Here is a 22,801-nt window from a genome sequence, read left to right as displayed (position 1 = left end):
TGGGAACTCAGACAGCTTGAAGTATTACTGAAAGATAAATGAATATATACTCTTTTCATAGTTTGGAAGATTGTACATGGTAAAGGTGTCAAATTCCCCAAATATTTTTATATAGATAAACTACAATCTGAATGAAAACTCAAATGGACATTTTTGTGAAAATTGACAAGCTAATTCTAAGATTCATAGAGAAATGCCATGGGACAAGATTAGAAAAGACATTCTTGATGAATTAAAACATTATTGGAGGACTTTTAGCGAATCTCCTTATAACCTACAGTAAGGAATTATGGTATTAAGGCAAAGTTAGAGACAAGGATCAGTGAAACAAGATAGAAAGACTACATACACATGGACACTCGATTTATGATATGACTAAAGAGTAGTAGAGGAAGGGCAATCTCTTTTATAAGTCAATTGAATATCAAGTTGATAAAAATAATTGAACCTGACCCCTATATCACAGTATTATATTGATATATATTATATTTATATATAATAATTTATTTATTGTTTCTATCACCATACCCCCAAATCATTACATGGAACAGGGATGGCCAGAAAGTAATAGAGTAGAATATCTTCATGATATTTGGAGAAAGAAAAATTTATTAAATAGTCTTTCATAAATTACCATATTTTAATCCACCAGAATGGGTAAAATTTATAAAGCTATAATATGAAGTATTAGCAAGATATGGAGTATGAGGAGCTATCAAATGCTTCTGGTGGGAGGGTGGAACAAACATTTTGGGAAACAGTTTATTGTCATCTGCTAGTGCTGCAGATCTGCATACCAACAATTTCACTCCTGGGTATAAAGTAAGAGAAAGGCATGCACAGAAAAACTGTTGAAAATACTCATAGCTGTTCTCATACAAGCAATGAAAATGAACAAAATATGGCTACAAAAAAAGTATGAACCTTAAGTAGACAAGCTAGATACCAAAGAATATATACTGTATTATTCCATTTATAAAAAAAAAAATCTGAAACTGGCAAACTTAAACTAAAATATCAGATATCAGAGTAGTGGTTACTTTTGGGAAAGAGGAAGTGCTAAGGGTAGAGAAGATACATAAATAGACTTATCTAGTTGTGATCTATTTCTTGATCTGGATGATAGTTACATAGTTTTCCTTTGATAATTTGTTATACTATAGGTTTGTTTTGTGCATTTTTCTGTATGTGATACTTTGCAATGCAGACAGTTTAAAATCCTGATTGTAACTATAATAGAACTATTTTTAAATTAATATTCTAGTTACAAAGATTGAGAAGCCTACAGGTTTATGTTTTATGCTTGTTTGTATACATAGAAATCTGTAGTAAGGATCTCATGTATGTCCTTGTGCCAGTGAGAAAGGACTAAACTACCCAACTGGCAGAACCTTAACTCTTTCAGGCCAATAGAGGGTAGTTAGAAAATTACCTTTTTGAAGTGAATTAAATCAGCCAAATAGATTTGTGTAGGGCCTTACATGCCAAATGTTGGTGATAAAGCTGCCCCTATATTTAGGATTTGATAAGGGACACTGACTTGTTTGAAAAATTGAGTTTCATCTGCCAAAAAAAAAAAAAAGGAAAACAGTGCCATTGTAAAAACATAATTATGATCACTGTATTCCAAAGAAACAGTGTATAGAGTTTGCAGTGAATCCCCTATCCCTTTTATGAGCTATTCTTGGCCGAGGACATCTGCTATTACACAGCTACATGAATGTTATATTGAAAACAAGTTCCTCAGAAAATTGTAAAATCTGTTGCTTTGATCAGGAACTGGGTGCTATAGTAGGATATATGAAGCCTGTGTGGATTTATTGTTCTCTTGCCAATTAAATTAGCAGCGTGTGTCTAACCCCGTGAACTTTCTACAAATTCCTTCCATTTATATCTTTACTACTGATTCAAGTTTGATCAAGGTTTGAGCAATGATCTGGTTGAGTAACTGACCACAAAGATCTACAGTGAAGGTAACCATGCACTACTCTCCTAATTGAAATAAGCATAAAGTCTATGCATTTAGAATGCAGAATCAACCAAACAATCAAACAAATACCTGTTCAGAACTTTTATTTCTTTGCCTATTATTTAAAAATCAACTTGGGCTTTAAATTGTTTTTAATTAAAAAAAATCTTTAACTTGTTCTAGGAAGAATTGATTTTTTTTCTATCACAAAATATACATAAACCAACACTAGTATGATTTATTATTTAATATACTAGAATACAATTTTACTTCAGAAATTATGGAAAATGAGATAATGAAGACATAAAGTTTCAGGCCAGGATTCCAAATGTTTTGGTGTATAATTAAGTATTCAAGAATTCAATAAATGCTAAAAAGACCTTCTGGAAGCCACATATAAAGAATATTTTTCAAGGGATTCTAACAGTTTTCTAGAGTCTTTAGGGTTGTCAGTCATACCCAGAGAAATCCAAAATATCAGGGAAAGAAGCTTGTAGCAATACTGGTATTGCCAAGAGGTTAAACCACTGCAGTCATCCCCAGATGATGTACCTAAGTAAGAAGGACAAAGGCAAAAATAAAAATGGATGAAAAATTTCCTCTAGTGATTATTTGATAAAGTGATCATAAAAGTTCTAGACTGTAAAGAAGCAAAGCAATTTTAGACTTTTAAAAAATACAAACACTTTCCTTCCAGAGACATGTTGACTTACCTTACACCAAAATCTTCTGAATAAGTATATATTTAATTGTGTGCATACAAACTACAGAACTGGAAGGGAAAAGAACTAGTATCACAATTTGCAGACATCTTTATTGTTCACGGGCTATTGAAAATTGAAATTTTTTCAAATACTTTGTTCTTCTGGTCCTTTCGTGTACGGACATGCACTTAGGCTTCAGTAGTAATTAATTATCTGAACCTAATTTTGGTTAATACCTTTGCCTGAAATTGAAGGAGGCTGTATGTCCTTGAGCAATGGGTAAATCGCCATCACTTTCTGAATTTGCTCCCACTGCCCTCACTTTTGATTGCTATGTTGCCTTAATTAAATCATTTGTTCCAAAACTGAGAAACAAGATTTGAGCATGGAGATGGAGTGATATTTTGAGAAACACTCCAAGAAGTTGACTGACAAAAAACAGATACAAATAGGGGAATTCAAGAAGTGGTATAACATGGGAAATTAGGATACTTGGGACAACTGATAAAGTGTGGATCACCCTGGCTTTTAAATGAGGTAGATCTCAACCTCTAAGTATCTATGGTATTATTTTTTAAGTAAGAGTTGTAGAAGGTGATAAAGGTGGTTTATCACTTCTAAGAAAGATACGAAACAAAAGGAAATTGGCACTACTGGTTCATGTGTTCTTACTAAAAGCTTTCTATTTACATACCTGCAATCATGTACTAATACGTTTCTATAAATGCATCTTTTTTCAGTTTTGAGTTGGGTCAGATATTCTGTTAGTAAACAGTACAGGAATTAGTTTCTTTAGTTTTGTTATTTTTTGTTTGTTTTATTGTGGTAAAAAAGCACATTACAAAATGTCTCATCTTAACCATTTTTAAGTGTAGGATATTAACTGTATGCACATTTTTATGCAACAGATCTCTAGAATTTTTTCATCTTGCAGAACTGAAGCTCTCTACTCATGGTACAGCTTCCTCTTTCCCACCTCCCCTCTGGCCCTGGCAACTTTAATTCTACTTTCTGTGTCTAAGAGTCTATTTTAGAGACCTCATATATGTAGAATCATGCAGTATTTGTTTTTTTATGACTGGCTTATTTCATTTAGCATAATGTCCTTAAATTTCATCCATGTTTTAACATATGACAGAATTTTCCTCCTTTTTAAGGCTGAATAATATTCTATTGTATGTATATATCATATTCTCTTTATCCATTAATTCATGGTAAATATTTATTTGCTTCCACCTCTTGGCTAGTGTGATAATGCTGCAATGAACATGGTGTGCAATGGTTGTTGAAATGAGTTTTCTCTTGCTAATTATGTACTTTTTAAAGAAAGTCCATCATGTTAGGACATTGTTTTTGACTCAGTAAGAGACTTCAGTGAAGTAATGTAGAGGATGGACAAGTAAAAAGAACCAGTTATTCAAATTTTAGTAGAAAAACAGATTATCAGAAAAAAAAAAAAAACAGAACATGAAATGGTATAGTTAAGGAAGCAAAATTATATAGAAGGTGAAAGTATAGATAATGTATGACAAGGTTTGGGATTTAGGCTTGGATTGAAAGAGAAAAATGTACTTCCTTTGAAACGTGGGGGCAAAGAAGTGTAGTTGAGTATAAAAGTGTGTCTTTTTTAAGTAAAGGATTTTATGCCTAGAGTCCTCCATTTTCTTTGTGAAATAGAAGGCTAAATTATCTGTTTAAAATAAGGGTCACAGACTGTTGAGGAACATAAGAGAAATGAAGAAAATTTTCACTGAGCAGAATTGGAGAGGGAGCACTTAAGAGACAGTTAAATATTTTTCAAACAATTTTATGACCCCCTTGAAGTTAGAGACTGTGTGTGTATGTGTGTGTGTATGTGTGTGTGTTTGCAGTGATAGTGACCTATATGATTTTCTCCAAAGTTTCTCAGTGGTCAAGTTGTGATAGAAGGCTTGACTGTTCCAGAATTGATTTTTTTTTTTTTCATTTTTACTCATTTAAAAGTGTACAGAGTGCATATCCAGTCAGGCACTGGATTTTGCACATGGCATGCATAACAAAAAAGGTAGTACCTATGTTCATCAGTTAGGGTTCAACCAGAGAAGCAGGACCAGTAGGAAGGATCACAAGTACAATTAAACTCCATGGGCATAAGTTGAAGCTTTCGGCCATAGGGGAATTTCTTCTCTTTCAGGGAAACCTCAGACCTACTTTAAAGGCCTTCCAACTGATTCAGCCAAGCTCACCTAGTTTATCCAGGATAACCTCCCTTATTTAACTTCAAGTGATTAGCAATTGCTTCATAGTAACACCTAGATTAGTGTTTAATTGAATCACTAGGGACTGTAGCCTTGCCAAGTTGACATATCAAAAAAGCCATTATACCACTCATTTATTTCCTAGTCCAGAGTAAGATAGGTAGATAGATGATAATATTAAAGTATTCCATGTGGTCTTTGAACACAGACCATGGACATCAGGAAAAGAGGGGTCTGTCCTGATTAGGAGCTAGCTAGGAGAGGTTGGAAAGGTGGTGCAGGCAGAGGAAGCTGCTTATACAAAGATCCACAGAACATCTCTCATTCAGAGAGCAAAAAGTAATTCAACTCATTTTAATTGTGACATGTGAGATGGGAAGAGATGAGGGAGTCAGTAAGAAACAGCTGAAGTCATATTATAAAGAACAACATATACTACAATAAGACCTGTGGGTATTATCTTGAAAGTTATGCAAAACATTCTGGGTTGTTAACTGGTATAATGCACTTGAATTATCTATCACAATGCTCATTATAGATTATATCCTCTATGGAACAGATATTTTCTTTATAAATGTTATAGAAACATATTTGACATAATCAAATTAGCAGCACCTTGGAGAAAAGAAAATAAATGTGGAAAAGAATGAGGCCATGGAAGTTATTATAATATTTTCAGTTTAAAATGATGTGGGAGTTTAAACACTATGAGAATATAGAACACAAAAGGATCTGTGAGTGATTGTATGTGAGGGTGAAAGAAAGAAAGATGATAATTATATCCTACACTTGATCTTAGCCAAAAGGCCGAGAAGCGATGATGATAATTATATCCTGATTTCTGACTAAGTTCAGTAGGTAGATAACTGTACCACTCATCAAGATAAGGGTACAGCGGAGGAAAATTGAGGGGGAAAGTTAGGCGAGATGATGAGATTAGCACTGGACATGTAGAATTTGAGCTGCTTTAGATATATCCAAATGTCAGGAATAGTTAGTTGAATATTTGAGTGTGAATCTCAAAAAGGAGATCAGATATGAAGACATAGATCAGTAGTTCTTAAATGCTAGTGTGCATAAAAGCACTAGATCTTGTTAAAATGCAGCTTTCAGAGCCATATTCCCTAAATCATTGAATCTAGAGACCCATGTCCAAGAATTGAGAAGCAGTTCCTGGACCAGCGTGAGTCATGCTTATGCAAATTTTACAGACAATATCAACATATAGAAATATAACATTGTCGAAACCATGGGAATTAGATGAATTCAGTGAGACAGAGTAGGAAAGGATGAATTAAGAATAGAACCCTGAAGAAGAAGATTGAACAGACTGGCCAAAAGTTGATCCCTCAATGGCAACTGAGAATGGTGGGTAAGAGAAAGTTATGAGGAACATCAGGAGAATGGAAGGAGAGACTTAAAAGAATGAAAAAATCAAAACCAGTGCCAAATGAGGCAGAACAGTCAAGAATATTCACCTATCAAGTGTCATTTGATTTACCAAGAAGTTCCTCAGAAATCCAATTTTCAATTAGGCAAAGTAATGGAGATAGTATTTGAAGAGAGCAATTTATTCATTCATTCAACAATTATTTATTGAATTCCTACTCTGAGTGGGGCTCTATTCTGTCCTGGAATTGTAACAGAGAACAGGACAGAAAAGAATCTACATCCTAATGTGGGAGATTTAAAAAGATCAATAAATATATAGTAGCCTAGATGGTGAGAAATGTTATAGAAAATAATAAAGCAGGCAAAAATATAATGCCAAGAGAAAGAGGGGTACTATTTTATGTAGGGCAGTAGGGGAACATCTCTAGTAAGGTGGCATTTGAGCAATGAGCCAAAGGAAGTATAAAAACAAGTCATACAGATATCTGGATAAAGAATGTTACAGGAAAAAGAAACAACAAAGACCCTATGTTGTGTGCATGTGTAGAATGTTTCAGCATCAGCAAGGGGACCAGTATGGGAGAGAAGGAGAGCAGTAGGAGGAAAGGATAGAGTAGGTAGTAGAGTTCTCAAACATGTAAAGTCTTGCAGGACTTTGCAAGTTGTTTAACTTTTATTCCGAATGAGATAGGTTGCCATTGGGGAGTTTTGAAAATAGGAATAAAATTATATGACTTTTGTCTTAATGGGATTACTCTGGCTATTGGTTGAGAAAAGACTGTAACTGAGTAAGAGTGAATGAAAGGAGCCCAGCTGGAAGTTACTGTAATAATTCAATTTAGAAATGGTGGTTGGGCCCAGGGTAGCAGAAGTAGCAAAAAGTGATTAGTATTGTTTTATATACTGGATATAGCACTGAATGCATTCACTGGTGAATTGAATAAAGGTTATGAAAGAAAATCTTCAAGACTAATTCCAAGCATGTAGGCCTAAACAACTGAGAGGATTGAATGATTATTTACTTAAATAATGGGGAAGAAGAATAGAAGGTGCAGCTTGCTCAGTGGTTATCCAGGATGGGGGTACATCAGGTGTTCAGTAAAACATGCTATGTTTGAGGTGTTTGTTTATACATCCGAGTAGTAGTGTTGAAAACAAAATTGTGTATATGAGTCTAGGGTTCAGGGAGGAGATTGAGCTGGAGCTACCAGTTTGGGAGCCATCATTATTTAGATAATGTGAGTCTGGAGCAAATCACCTATAAAGTTAGTGAAAGAGGAAAAGGAAAGAGCCTTGGGCCACTCCAATATTTAGAAGTCATAGTGTTGAAACAGGAAACAGAAAAGGAGACTGGAAAGACATGGGTGGAGATGTAGGAAGAAGACCTTGATCTACTGGGCCATTTCTTTTTTTTTTTAATTTTTTTAATTTTTAATTTTTAATTTTATTTTTTATTTTTTTTAAAAGATTTTATTTATTTGAGAGAGAGAGAGAGAGAAGCAGCATGAGAGGGGATAGGGTCAGAGGGAGAAGCAGGCTCCCTGCTAAGCAGGGAGCTCGATGTGGGACTCGATCCCAGGACTCCGGGATCATGACCTGAGCTGAAGGCAGTCGCTTAACCAACTGAGCCACCCAGGCGCCCTCTACTGGGCCATTTCTATTAGCATACAAATGTTTGGTATTTTTTCCATTAAAAAACCTACACCCATTCCTCATTTTCCTCCAGCTCTCACCACAATATTTTCCCATCCCTTCAAGCAATACTTTGAAAGAGTAATTTTCTCTCAATGTTTCCAGTTTTTCTCTTCCAGTTCTCTGTTGAACTCACTCCAGTCAGGCTTTTGTTCCAACAAACCAGCACAAATGTTCTCTTCAAGATCACCAATGGCATCCTCATTGCTAAAAGCAATGGTCAGTTTTCAGTTCTCATTTAACTTAGCGCATCAGCAGCATTTGACACAATTACATACTTTTTTTTTTTGAAGTGTTGGCTTTCCTTGGCCCCCTGTCCACTCATCCTGCACAACTGACCAAACTTTTACTTGGTTTCTAGAACATCACTCTCTCCTCATTTCCCTCCTACTTCTCTGATAACTCCTTTCCAGTCTTATTTGCTGGTTCCTCTTCATTTTCTTGATATATATGCTATATTACACAGAACTTAGGCTATGGAATCCATTTTAATGCCTGTACTCACTCCCTTATAGATCCAGTTTCACAGATCTCTCCACTAATGGCTTGAAAATGTCCAGGATGGGCATTTTCTTTGGACTATAGAATTCTTTACAGAACTGCCTAATCTCATGACTTTTGTCCCAAGTGGATCCTTCCTCAATCTTCCACATCTCCGTAAGTGACAGCTCCGTTCTGGTACTCAATCAAAAACCCATACATCATACTGGACTCCTTTTCTCTCACAGCCTATATCTGATACATTAGCAACTCTCAAAATATCTTCAAATTAGGCTATTCTTCTGTTTAACATCCTCTAATGGTTTCCCTTCCATTCTGAATAGAAACTAAAATCTTTAAATGATCTTACTTAAGCCTATAAAATCTGGCTTCCTACTATGTCTCTGATGTTTTCTCCTTGCTCTCATTTACTCAACCATCTCCATTCACCTTCTTGCTCTTCATTAAATATATAAAGCATGCTCTTGAATTAAGATCTTTGCTCTTGCTGCTCTAGAAATTTCTTCCTTCAGATATCTACATGATGTATTTCCTTTTTTCAGAACTTTACTCAAATATTTTCTTAGTGAGACCCTATCTGGCCACCCTATCTAAAATTGCCTGCATTATTTTTCTCTTTAGTAAACTGATACACCATGTATTTTACTTAATACTCCTTGTTTATTACTTTTTTATCCAAACTAGAAGATAAGTTTCATATCTTCTGGAACTGGAAGAGTACATGATGTGTATAGTCAAAAAATAGTTGCTGAAGGGGTGGGTCAGTTGGTTGAGAATCCAACTCTTGATTTTGGCTCAGGTCATTATTTCAGGGTAGTGAGATGGAGCCCTGTGTTGGGCTCTGAGCTCAGTGGGGAGCCTGCTGGAGATTCTCTCTCTCTTTCCCTCTCCCTCTGCCCTTCCCCCCCACACTTGTACTTTCTCTCTCCCCAAAATAAATAAATATATTTTTTAAAATAGTTGCAGAAAAATGAATAATGAACTTAACCTCTTTTGCATTATCAGCATTTCCCTCTTTTCTAGATCATTCCTATCAGCATATAAACATGATTTTAATATTCTCATCTGAAAAAATATCTCTCACTTTATATCTCTAACTTCCCCTAGTTACCACCCACATTCTCTGGTCCTTTAATAGCAAAACTTAATATAAAAAATCTCTTTATAGTTACTGTTTTCTCTTGCTAACATCTCATCTATGCCATATCTTGCTCAAATAAGTCTTCCAATTACACCTGTCCCCTTGCCTCTGATGACTTTTTTGTTAACAAAAGAACATTCACATCTTTGTTCCCTTTGTATTCAAAATTCCTAGCAGCATTCAGTATAGCTGAATGGTCCCTTCATCTGGATACACACTCTTCTCTGGATTTTTTGGATGACATATTTGCTTTTTATCTCAGATTTTGCTCTTCTGTACCAGTCTGTTCTTTGTATGCCTAATTTGCAAAACCTACTTCACATGCCTGATCTTCACCTCTAAAGATTTCCCTTCTTACCATTCAGTTCCCATCTCAAAAGTGCTTCTTCAGATAAATTTTCCTGACTAATTAAAATATTAGTCTCTCATTCTATTAGCCAGTTTTTTTCCCTATTACTCTATTTTATTTTATTTTTTCTTGATGGTACTTACATTGTTGGCTTCTGATTTTTTGTTGTTGTTGTTCTCGCCTCTCTAGAATGAAAGCTATATTTATCTGTACTTTTTTTTTAAGATTTTATTTACTTATTTGACAGAGAGAGAGATAGCAAGAGCAGGAACACAAGCAGGGGGAGTGGAGAGGGAGAATCAGGCTTCCCGCCGAGCAGGGAGACCCATGTGAGGCTCCACCCCAGGACCCTGGGATCATGACCCGAGCTGAAGGCAGATGCTTAATGACTGAGCGACCCAGGAACCCCTATCTCTACCATTTTACTAGAGACTAAACATGGCACATAGTAGATACTCAGTAAATTAGGTAAATTTTCTACTTTAACTCTAAGATAATATTTAATTGAGGAGTGGAATAAGAACTCACTTTTTGGAACATGGGTTTGATTGGCAACCTCCAAGGTGACCCCCAATGATCCCCACCTCCTGGTATTTGTGTTCTGTGTAGTTCCCTTTGCTTCAGTGTGGGTGATTTATTGACTTGCTTCTAATAAATAGGATAAGGTAAAAGTGAAGAGTTGTCACGTCTGAGATTAGGTTACAAACAGATTATGGACTTCTGTTTTGCATGTCCTCTATTGCACATTCATTCACTTGCTCTGAGGGAATCCAGCTGCTATGTGTGAGAAGCCAATATGGTCTAGAACTGATACTTTCAGCCCAGAGACACTTAGGATCTGAGGCCTGACAACAGCCATATGAATGAGTTTGGAAGGGATCTTGCCCCAGTTGAGCTTTGAGATGACTGTAGCCATGGAGTGCAATTTCTTGAGAGATGCTGATCCAGAACCACTGAGCTAAGTAGTGCACTTTTCTGACCCCAAAGAACTGTGAGATAATAAATAGGCTTTGTTTTAAACAATGAAGTTTTGGGGAATTTATTATACAACTATAGTTAACAAATACAATAGGAAACACCTTAAGTATGGTGGATTTGGGTACAGTATTTAGTAGAATTTCTCTAATGAGAAACCAGAATAAGGGAAGGAAATTGAAAGGCCACAATTCAGAGAGGATCACAGGATAAAAAAATTTTAAGGAAACACTGTGTCTATTTTATTTACTTCTAAATGTTTTCACCATTTTTTAGATGCCACAGTATTTTTTAAAATACCTTTCAGGTTCTCTTTCTGAAGCCACTTACTTATCTGTAAGTGGGATAGAAGAACAAGGACACTGGGAATGGAGCATCAATCTGAAGAAACAACAAACATTGATCAGATTAGCCAATAAATAGTATCGTACTTATTTTTAATATTTTTTATTGAAGTATAATTGACATACAATATCCTATTAGTTCCAGGTGTACATCATAACAATTTGATATTTTTATGCATTACAAACTGATCCCCACGATAAGTCTAGTAACCATCTGTCACCATACAAGATTAATTAGTAATGTACTTTAACAAAAACTAAGGAGAAAACATATATTGTATAATGTAGTTTGTCTATATTAGGGTTCTGATTACAATATGTAATTCTGATTCACAAAGAAGCATTATCATGGGATCTGAGCTAATTATAGTTTGTGATTTCTGGTCAGAATAGTTGAGACGTTTCACCTGGTCTTCGAATGTTCATACAAACTTCATATTTATGTAGGAAAGTAAGCAGTTTGATTATATTTTGCCAAGATCACTGTTTGAAAAGTTAGCTTTCTGAAAGTATTGATATGTGTATATTTCAAGAGTGTTAAATTACAAAAGCGAAAACTACATGACTTGTCAGTTCATTATGCTAGGAAGATTTGAAGACTGAATTAGATTTTATAAAACATACTGAATGCACTACATATATATATATGCACTATGTATATATATATGTATATATATATACATATATATATGTTCAACATATTTTTAAGATACTTCAAATGTATTAAGAGAAAAAAATCATTTTAATTTTCTGTCTCCAAAATACAATTTTATTCTTGGGCTGATTCAGCAGAGTAGAAATAATTTTGACATTTGTAGTTTCTAGATGTAGTTTAATATAAAAATAAAAGGCCTTGTGGAAAATCTGTTTGTGAATTTAAAAGTTTATGTTAACAGTTTGAAAGTATGAGGACTACTTTTACAACTGAAAAAAGGGCAGACATTTGGAACTGAACTGAAAGATTGAACCAACAGAATAGGAAACCTCTGTTCATATGACCAATAGATACCTGCCTGTGATATTACTCTTAAACACAGAAATAATATCACATCATGCAGTCTAAGAAACTTCCATGTCTAGGTTCGATGCCAATAAAGACTGGGTTATTAGTGTGGTAGCAGTGGTCCTTGTAGGGCTGACAGAATTTTTTTTTTTTTAATAAAGATTTTATTTATTTATTTGACAGAGAGAGACACAGCCAGAGAGGGAACACAAGCAGGGGGAGTGGGAGAGGGAGAAGCAGGCTTCCTGCCGAGCAGGGAGCCGGACGCAGGGCTTGATCCCAGGACCCTGGGATCATGACCTGAGCCGAAGGCAGACGCTTAATGACTGAGCCACCCAGGTGCCCAGGGCTGACAGAATTTTGAGATATGTTCTTTCTCAGCAACTTTTCAAAGGGCAACTCCTATAAATGTCAAATATAATTAAATTGTTTATATTAAAAATAGAAGTTTAGTTGATAGTGGTAATCATGCAGGTATCTTGATTTAAAAAATTATATAACTTTTTATTGTGAAATGTGTAAGTTAGTTTCATGATTATGTCAGATATTAACATTCATAGTAGAGTAGATCTATTCAATTGAGGATTACATTGTATTTAATGCTATATAGTAAACATTTGACTCAATCGTTCTTTAGGGTTAATGGCCAGAAAGGTTATGCCTAAGGGTATAAATTTAAGACACTCATTTACTAGTGTGAAAATCTTAGGATAAGCATGGTAGGACAAATGTGAATATCAATCTTGTTAATGTGAATTAGTTATTATAAATTAACTGATGTTCAGAACATACCAAGGTTTAAAAAATTAAAAATATTACATAAGAAATAATATTCACTTATTTCTTTTATGTACTTTAAAGTACTTAGAACTTATTTTGATGATGGTGATGAAAATTTTACATATTTTCAGTATTAGGGTATATCTAGAATTTAACAATACAATCTGTCATGAAATGTAGTAAATTCATGGAGTCGTTATAGGATTAAAAATGTAAATTAATTTAGTATATATATTATGTTTCACAGTTGATACTTTGTTTATAATTGTATTCGCTTTTAAAGTACTTCTGACCTTTGTCATTTTTGTTGTTGATGATGCTGGGGTAGAATTTTCTGTAGATCTGAGTTAAATTCACCATTTGGGAATAGAATGTTGCTTAGAAAGATTAAAGCAACCCTTTGAGCCATTTAGAGAACTCTAACATTAAGACAAAATATTTTAAGAGATGAAAGGTTTATATAAAGTAAAATTGTATCTATAGTTAAGATAGAGAAGAAGTGCTTCCAGGGATGGCTGCATAAACTTTAGTTGAAAAGGAATTTCCCTGTGGTTTAGCATTATTAAATTGTATGAGTTATGGAGCTTCTGCATTTTCTTTGGAGTCATCTATCATTGGTCTTGTCACATATGGAATTTGATGATACTGTGAACCAAGGGGCATAGTGTGTTCCTTGGTCCACTTTTCTATACTATGGGATTCACTGAGGATCAGATCATACTTACAGAGATTCCTAAATATAAAAATAATAATAATTTTAAAAGCATTGGTTTTAGATACATAGGTTGTTTTTGTTGTTGTTGTTGTTTTGGTATCATCTTCCTTAATTATGTGAAATGTTGTCCTATTTGAACTGCCACTAACTTCAAGGGTGAGTCAATCTTCTCTGAAGATTTACTTTTAATAATTTCCTATAACCCTGCACTGACTGAACCCAGAATGTTTAATGGAAAACATTTAATCTAGGATTTTATGGCTTTGGACTGAACCACTAATTATTGAATATATTTAGTACAATATGCACTAAAGAATACAGTTTAGGAAAAGCAAGATATATATACAGATAATACATCAAAGCTCTATGTTATCAGAATTTGCTACCTATCCACAGTTTTCCCTCACAGAGTGGTAAAGACCTCCATCTGGCTTCTGCAGTGCTCTTTTTCTTTCCTATTGAAACATCACAAATAACAATTCATTATATAATTATTTCTGTGTTCATATTTATTAAACAAGTTTTATTTTTTCAAAAGTCCCAGAGACAATCAATAATGGATATAGAGTTTCAGTTTTCAGGGGCCCATTATATAAATCTCATCCTTAACTGCATCCTCACAAACATACATTCAGTACAGAGTTCCCCCAGGTTGATGAGTTTACCAGAAGGTCCATCTATTAGAGATAACTTTAGTTGTGCTTTAATAGAATGTTTCCAGGAAATTGCCATATTTATAGATCATCTTACCAAGAGTAGGGATACCTGTACAAGGTGATCATTTCTATTTTGGTCTGAAAATTGTGCTTATCTGGTTGGCATTTTCTGATGCTGCCGTATCAATCCTTGATGCGCAGTCTCGTAATAGTTTTATCCCTCGGGTTTGGGATGTTTTGCTGATGTCCTCTGATCTGGTGACAGCAGCTATACAGTATTTCTTTGCATAAGAATACACTTGTATAATAGGCTTTGTTGAAATTTTTTGACAGAAATTTTTTGCATATATCTGTCTTACAAACTTTATTATTTACTCATTTTCTTTCTTCATAATCTGTTTCCATAAAACGGTTTTCTGTTACAATTGAAATCATTATTGCAATTATCACTATTTTGAATCATCATAATAATTTTATCCTGCAGCTACAAAATATGTAAAATATGTAACACATGATATTCAAGCAATCAAAAATTAGTATAAACATTATAGCATTTTATCTACTACCAGATTAATAATTAATTCCTGGTGTGACTCCAAGCTAGGCACTTCATTCTGCTTTTTGTTTTCTGGCCCCTGTTATCAGCTTCCTTCTCTTTTTCCAGTCAGCTTTCCAAGAATGTGCCTTTCTCTGCAATGCTGCCTTATCAAATATGTGAAATATTTTCCTTGGAGAGAGTTTATAAATGGAAATATCTGAAATAGTTTTTCTTATTATTATATTTTAATCACTATTGAGAACTATAACATTACCAAGAATCCATTAAATGCTTTCCTAGTCTATATTTTAGCAACCAAGTAAGGATGTGTATCATAATATTTTGTTTCTCTTTTATTATATTTTTCTATCTCCTATTGTTATTATATTAAGACTTTTAGTTGTTTGATATATTTGTATTAATTCAACTCCTAACAGACAACTCAGAGGAACAGCCACACACAAATACAGAAACAAAACTTCTGAAATCTAAATAAAAAATGTAGTTTATCTTAATAGTCATTTTTATTGCTAAATAGTATCTGAAGAAAATTGTTTTTTACATTTGGGTTGTATGACTACAATTCTGATTGGAAAGGAAAATTTTTTTTTTTTTCTAAAGATTTATTTGTTTATTCGAGAGATCAAGAGCGTGAGCAGAGGGAGGGGCAGAGGGAGAAGGGAAGCCGACTCCCTGCTGAGCACAGTGCCTGCTGCCAATGCAGTGGATCCCACAACCCCGAGATCATGACCAAGAGTCGGATGCTTAACCAACCCAGCCACCTAGGCGCCCTTGGAAAAGGAAAATTCTTAAAATATTCTTTGAATATCTTGACCCATCTGCAAAAGTTGTGGGAAATAACTTACGTAATTAATGATTACCACCTATTAGTATGAATGACTACTAAAACATTTTGTATAAAACACTTCTTTGTGTGGCAAAACAATAGTATTGTATGTACTTTCCCAAAGGGTATCATGTTTATTTTCACTTAAATTTAATAAGAAATATGACTCTGAAGAATAAGCTGACTTTAAGTTTACAGCAAATAAAGGCATCTCTCTTGTTTTGCAAAATCTGAATCTTTGATTTTTCCAATTTTGACTTATTGTAGCTCCGTATGAATTTACTATGAACTGTATATGAACAGGGCAAAAGAAGTTCAATATTACATAAGTTGATTTTTGAAATATCAGCTTGCTAAAGATAAACTTTTGTATATATAAAGTTTTATTTAAAAATGGACTTAAATATTCTAGGGATAAAAGGGGTCTTTAGAGGTCATTATCTAGTTTCCAGAAAGTACTGCAATTAAATCATCTCTAACAGATTGGTATTTTTTTCTACTTTCATAGACCTCTAGAAAGAGAGGTTCTGTATATTTAACAGTTCTCCCTGTGAGAAATGTTTGATTTTTCTTAACCTAAAATGCTCATATTTCAGTTTCAGATGATGGTGATAATGATGATTTTAAATCCTTTTTTTTTTTTTTAAGATTTTATTTATTTATTTGACAGAGAGAGAGCAAGAGAGCACAAGCACAAGAGGGGATGCGGCAGAGGGAGAGGGAGAAGCAGGCTCCCCGCTGAGCAGGGAGCCTGATGCACTGCTCGATCCCAGAACCCTGAGATCATGACCTGAGCTGAAGGCAGATGCTTAACCAACTGAGCCACCCAGGCACCCCGATTTTAAATCCTTTTATTATCTTATTACCATCTTCAATTTTCCTATCAGAAATTGTTATCCTTTGCAGATTGACTTCTGTTTTACAGATAGTATAGATATAATAAAATTAATATATATCTTGTTTATAAATTTCCACCTGTTTATGTGTTATCACCTGCTTAGAAATCAGCTAGATATATTGTTAATGAGTTTGAAGAGTATGTTTAGGATGGACTGTTCTCAAAACTGGCTATTAGCATACTGCAATTTTGTTTTTTAGAGCTCAAGGACACCCTTAAAGAGAGAGAGAGTCATCTTCCAACAGCATTGAAAAATGAAGCTAAATTTTCATCAAATTTAATGAATATTTTTAGAGTACTGTGAATTAAATTATGTGCTATGTGAAGTATACAAAATTTATTTGAAGTGTAGGTCTGGAAGCAGTCATTCGTTCACCTGAACATCCAAACATGAGGCAAAGAAACCTTTCATACTTAGGGAGAGAGACAGCATGTATTAAAATGGCATGACCATTATCTCAAGAGTGAGGTGACGTTATTGACTGGGAAAGAGTATGAGGGAACCTGCTGGGAAGCTGGAAATATTTTAAAAATGTGGTTTGTGGTTAATAAGGACAAATGAATAAATATGTAAAAATTCATGTAAATGTTCACTTATGGTAAACTTTCTACTTTTAAAGACTTCTAGGAAGAGAGATTCTACATATTTAATAGTTCTCACTGTGAGAAATGTTTAGTTATTCCTAACCTAAAATGCTCATGTTGTGCATCTTGCTAAAATTCTTATCTCAAATAGAAAAAGAACTCAGGGACAGAAAAAAATAAATAGGGATTTGAAATCTGAGCCCCCCAAACCAAAGACACAAAGGCAGAAGCTCAAAATTGCAGATGCTGATTTTCAACTGTACTGTTTGCAATAGGGGCAGCTCCCACTAGCACATTGTAAAGAGCCTTAGAGATTTGTTCATGTAATAATAGCTAATGATTTTTTAGAGCAATAGCAACTGAGCTAATCGTATGTGTGTGTGTGTGTGTGTGTGCCACATGTGTGTGTGTTTACAAAAGTGTTGATATGCGTATGCCTATTTATATTATAAAAATTATTGTGTTTACTGCAAACAAAAAAACACAGAAAAGTATAAAGTTAAAATGATTAAATTCAGTTCAAAATTATATTCAACAAAGCAGTCCATCTTAATTTCATCTTAATCTATTTGCTCAAAAGCATCAATATATGCTCCAAATTTCCTCACAGCTTCCACTTGGGAAATATTTAATATATTGCATTATGAAATGTTATCTTTTTATTGATGATCATTAATAAAGTCTTGCAATATACAGCCTGTTACTTTCTTAGTGACCAGAGTTTTTGTTCACATCATTAAAATCGAAAGGTAAAATAGGATATTTTATGGGTGAAATTTAGGGAATTTAGAGCACCTTATTAATATTTCTTTCAGCTTTATTGAGGTATATTTGACAAAATTTTAAAATGTACAATATGATGATTGGATATACATATGCATTGTGAAAGGACTCCCACCATAGAGTTAATGAACACATCCAGCACCTCACCTATTTACCTTTTTTTCCTTTTGGTGAGGACATTTATGTTCTACTCTCTTCACAAAATTCAATTATACAATACAGTTATTATCAAGTAGATTCGCTGTGTTATATATTAGATCCTCAGACTTTATTCATCTTCTAACTGAAAGTTTGTAGCCTTTTACTAACCTCTAACAATTTACCCCATGCATCGCCATTCTACTCTCTGTTTCTATGAGTTTGACTTTTTTTTTTTTAGATTCCACATAAGTGATATAATGCAGTATTTGTATTTGTCCTATTTTACTTAACATACTGCCTTCCAGGTTCATACATGTTGCATCAAATGCAAGATTTCCTTCTTTTTTAAGGTTGACTAATATTACATTATATATATGCACCACATTGGGGCTTCTGGGTGGCTCAGTTGGTTAAGGGTTCTACTTTTAGTTTCCGCTCAGGTCATGATCTCAGGGTTGTGAGATCAAGCCCCGTGTGGGGCTCCATGCTCAGCAGGGAGTCTACTTGACATTCTCTCTCTCCTTCTGCCCCTCACCTCCATTTGCAAGTTCTCACTCTCTCTCTAAAATAAATAAATACATCTTTGTATATGCACCACATTTTCTTTATTAACTCATCTGTTGGTGGACACTTGGCTTGTTTCCATACAGTGGCTCTTGTGAATAATGTTACAATGAAACAGGAGTATACATATCTCTTCAAGATAATGATTTTATTTCCTTTGGATATATTCCCAGAAGTAGAACTGCAGGGCCATATGTTAATTCTATTTTTAATTTCTTGGTGAACCTCCATATGGTTTCTATTTTGACTATACCATTCTACATGCCCACCAAGAGTGTACAAGTGTTCCCTTTTCTCCACATCCTTGCTAGTATTTGTTAATTCTTGTCTTTTTGATGATAGACATTCTCACAGGTATGAGGTGATACCTCACTGTGGTTGAATTGCATTTCCTAGATAATTAGTGATATTGACCACTATTTCTGTACCTGTTGGCCGTTTGTAATTCTTCTTTGGAAAAATGTCTATTAAGTCCCTTTGCCTATTATTTAATTGGTTTATTAATATTATTTATTTATTGCTATTGAGTTATATAGTTTTTTGTATCTTTTGGGTATTAATCCCATATGGATATGTAGTTTGCAAATGTTTCCCCCCATTCCAGAGGTTGCCTTTTCATTTTGTTGATGGTTTCATTTGCTGTGCAGATACTTTTTAGTTTGATGTTGCCTCACTTGTTTATTTTTGTTTTTGTTGCCTTTGCTTTTGGTATCAAGTAAAAAATATATATATATTGTCAAGACCAATGTCAAGGAGCTTTTTCCCTGTTTTCTTCTAGGAGTTTTATGCTTTCAGGTCTTACATTTAAGTCTTTAATACATTTTGGGTTGTTTTTGTAAATGTGTAAGATAGAGATCCAATTTCATTCTTTTGCATGTAGATATCCAGTTATCCCAACACCATTTGTTGAAGAGACTGTTCTTTTCCTATTCTTGTCTCCTTTGTCAGAAGTGTGGATTTATTTCTGGGATCTTCATTCTGTTTCATTGATTTACGTGTCTGTTTTATGCCAATACCATATTGTTTTGATTACTTTTGCTTTGTAGTATTATTTGAAATCAGGAATTGTGGTACCTCTAGCTTTATTCTTTCCAAGATTTATTTGGTTATTTAGGGTCTTTTGGGGTTCAATATTAATTTTAGGGTTATTTTTTTCTCTTTCTGTGAAAAATGCCATTGGAATCTTGATAGGGATTGAACTGAAACTGTGGATCACTTTGTAGTATGGACATTTTAACAATATTAAGTCTTCCAATCCATGACCATGGAATATATTTCCATTTATTTGTGTATTCTTCAATTTATATCATCAATTTTTAAATAGTTTTCACTGTATAGATCTTTCATCTCCTTGGTTGAAATCATTCATATGTATTTTATTCCTTTTAATGCTATAGTAGATGGATAAATTCCTGGAAACATACAACCTATCAATACTGAATCATAAAGACAGAAAATCTGAATAGATCTATAACTAGTAAGGAGATTAAATCTGCAATCAAAAATCTTCCACCAAAATACTGTTTTATCAACTGAGATAATTTGACCCCTACAAATTCTAACTTCGGGTATTATTTTTGGCTCTTGGTGAAACATAATTGGCAACCCAAACTAGTTTATAAAAGAAACACAAGCCAAAAAAAAAAAAAAAAAAGAAGTGTTCATTATAGCAACTGATTTTAACTAAAACACTAAGGATTCTTAGTGAAAAGGGCGGTAGTAGGCTGAAACATGTGTCTTGGTGGAGATGGCTGGAAAAAATTCTGAGAGTGTTCTCTCTGCATTACTACTTCTCATCTTTATTGATTTTGATTTTTCCAGTCTTCCTTTGCCTATCACCCTGCATGGTGGAGTGCAAGTAGCTCCATTAGAGAAATGCTATTAAAAATCCAATGAGATACCACCACACTTCTATTGGAGTGGTAAACAAACAAACGACAGGGAAAAAATCCCTGAGAATTTGAATTGTTGAGCAAGTGGAACTCTTGTACATTGCTGAGGGGAATAGAAAATGGTACAGTTAATATAGAAAGCAGTTTGGTTCTTGGATATTAAATGAAGTGTATACTTACTGTACAATCCAGGAACCTCAGTTCTAGGTACTTACCCAAGATAAATGAAACAGTATGTCCACAGATATAGTATATACACTAATGTTCACAGCTTCTTTAATAATAACCAAAAATTGAAACCAATATAAAGTTCCATCAACAGGTGAAGATGAACAATTTGAGGTATCCATACAATAAAAAAACTGCTCAGCTGTTAAAAGGAACTAGCTACTGATATATGCAATGTGGGAGGCTGAATAATGCCCTCCCTCTTCCCCAAAGATGTCTAAGTCCTAATCTCCTAGGCATGTTTACTTATGTAGCAAAAGGAACTCTGAAGATATGATTAAATTAAGACTCTTCAGATTAGAAGATTATCCTGGATTATCTGGGTGGGACTGATATTGTCACAGAGGTCCTTATAAAAGGGAAGCAGAAGATCAGAGAAAGGAAGAAGATATAAAGGAAGATGTGACTACAAAAGTAAAGATTGGGGACATAACCAGGAGACAAGAAATGCTGAGAAACTCCAGACTGAAAGCATTAAGGGATAGATACTCCCCTGGAAACTCTAGAAGGAACCATTTATACTGACACCTTGACTTTAGTCCCTTAAGACTGTTTTGGTTTCTGACCTCCAGAACTGTAAAATAGTAAATTTATGTTGTTTAAAGCCAGTAAATTTGTGGTAATTTGTTACAACACTGATAGGATACTAGTACATAAAACAAAATGGTATTAAAGAGGGCATGTATTGAATGGAGCACTGGGTGTTATATGCAAACAATGAATCATGGAACCCTACATCAAAAACTAATGATGTAATGTATGGTGATTAACATAACATTATAAAATAAAATTTAAAAAAATGGATGAAGTTCAAAAGCCTCATGCTAAGTGAAAAAGAATTTATAGCTGGATAGGAATAAATTTAGTGTTAGATTTTACATATGCATATACCCATCCCTGTCATATCTAATCAAAGTGATAAAGTAAGATCCATATCATGTTTTGTTTTGTTTCCTTTTTCCCCAAATGAGATTGTCCTGCCTTCTCCTTTGACTATAAACCTCATTTCCAATATTTATGTACCAATTTTACATTCTGGAGATGAATATTGTATTGAGCCTGGTACTAAGAAAATGTCACCTATGTATTCAGGGTAACTTTTTTCTTTCTCTCTCTTTTTGCTTAGCTCTTACTTTTTTAAAGCTCTTACTTTTACTTCTCAAATATATCTTCCTTCCATTAGCCTGGAATTTTTTTCTGATTCAGTGGTCTCTAAATAAGAAAATCCATTGGGTTAGAAATAGTATCTTAGTATTTCTACTCATTTTTATTTATTTATTTATTTTATTTATTTTTATTTATTTTTTTAAATTTTATTATGTTATGTTAGTCACCATACAGTACATCATTAGTTTTTGATGTAGTGATCCACGATCCATTGTTTTCGTATAACACCCAGTGCTCCATGCAGTACGTGCCCTCCTTAATACCGATCACCGGTAACCAATCCCCCTCCCCCCTCCCCTCTAAAACCCTCTTTGTTTTTCAGGTCCATAGTCTCTCATGGTTCATCTCTCCCTCCAATTCCCCCCACCCACTTTTCCCTTCCTTCTCCTAATGTCCTCCATGTTATTCCTTATGTTCCACAAATAAGTGAAACCATATGATAATTGACTTTCTCTGCTTGACTTATTTCCCTTAGCATAATCTCCTCCAGTCCCATCCATGTTGATGTAAAAGTTGGGTATTCATCCTTTCTGATGGCTGAGTAATATTCCATTGTATATACGGACCACATCTTCTTTATCCATTCATCTGTTGAAGGGCATCTCCGCTCTTTCCACAGTTTGGCTATTGCAGACATTGCTGCTATGAACATTGGGGTGCATATGGCCCTTCTTTTCACTACATCTGTGTCTTTGGGGTA

General features: G+C 34.2%; 1 long non-coding RNA gene and 1 pseudogene across 6 annotated transcripts in view; one reads left to right on the top strand and one right to left on the bottom strand.

Annotated features, from left to right (window-relative positions):
- The window catches only part of LOC118520346 (uncharacterized), a 593,589-nt gene that overhangs the window by 243,375 nt on the left and 327,413 nt on the right, over nucleotides 1–22,801 (top strand). The gene's annotated exons all lie outside the window — the stretch shown is intronic.
- On the bottom strand, nucleotides 5,660–5,729 carry LOC118520347 (U2 spliceosomal RNA; annotated as a pseudogene).

Source organism: Halichoerus grypus, chromosome 1 (genome assembly GCF_964656455.1).
Source record: "Halichoerus grypus chromosome 1, mHalGry1.hap1.1, whole genome shotgun sequence".
Classification (NCBI taxonomy): domain Eukaryota; kingdom Metazoa; phylum Chordata; class Mammalia; order Carnivora; family Phocidae; genus Halichoerus; species Halichoerus grypus.
This window is presented reverse-complemented; position numbering and strand designations above follow the sequence as displayed.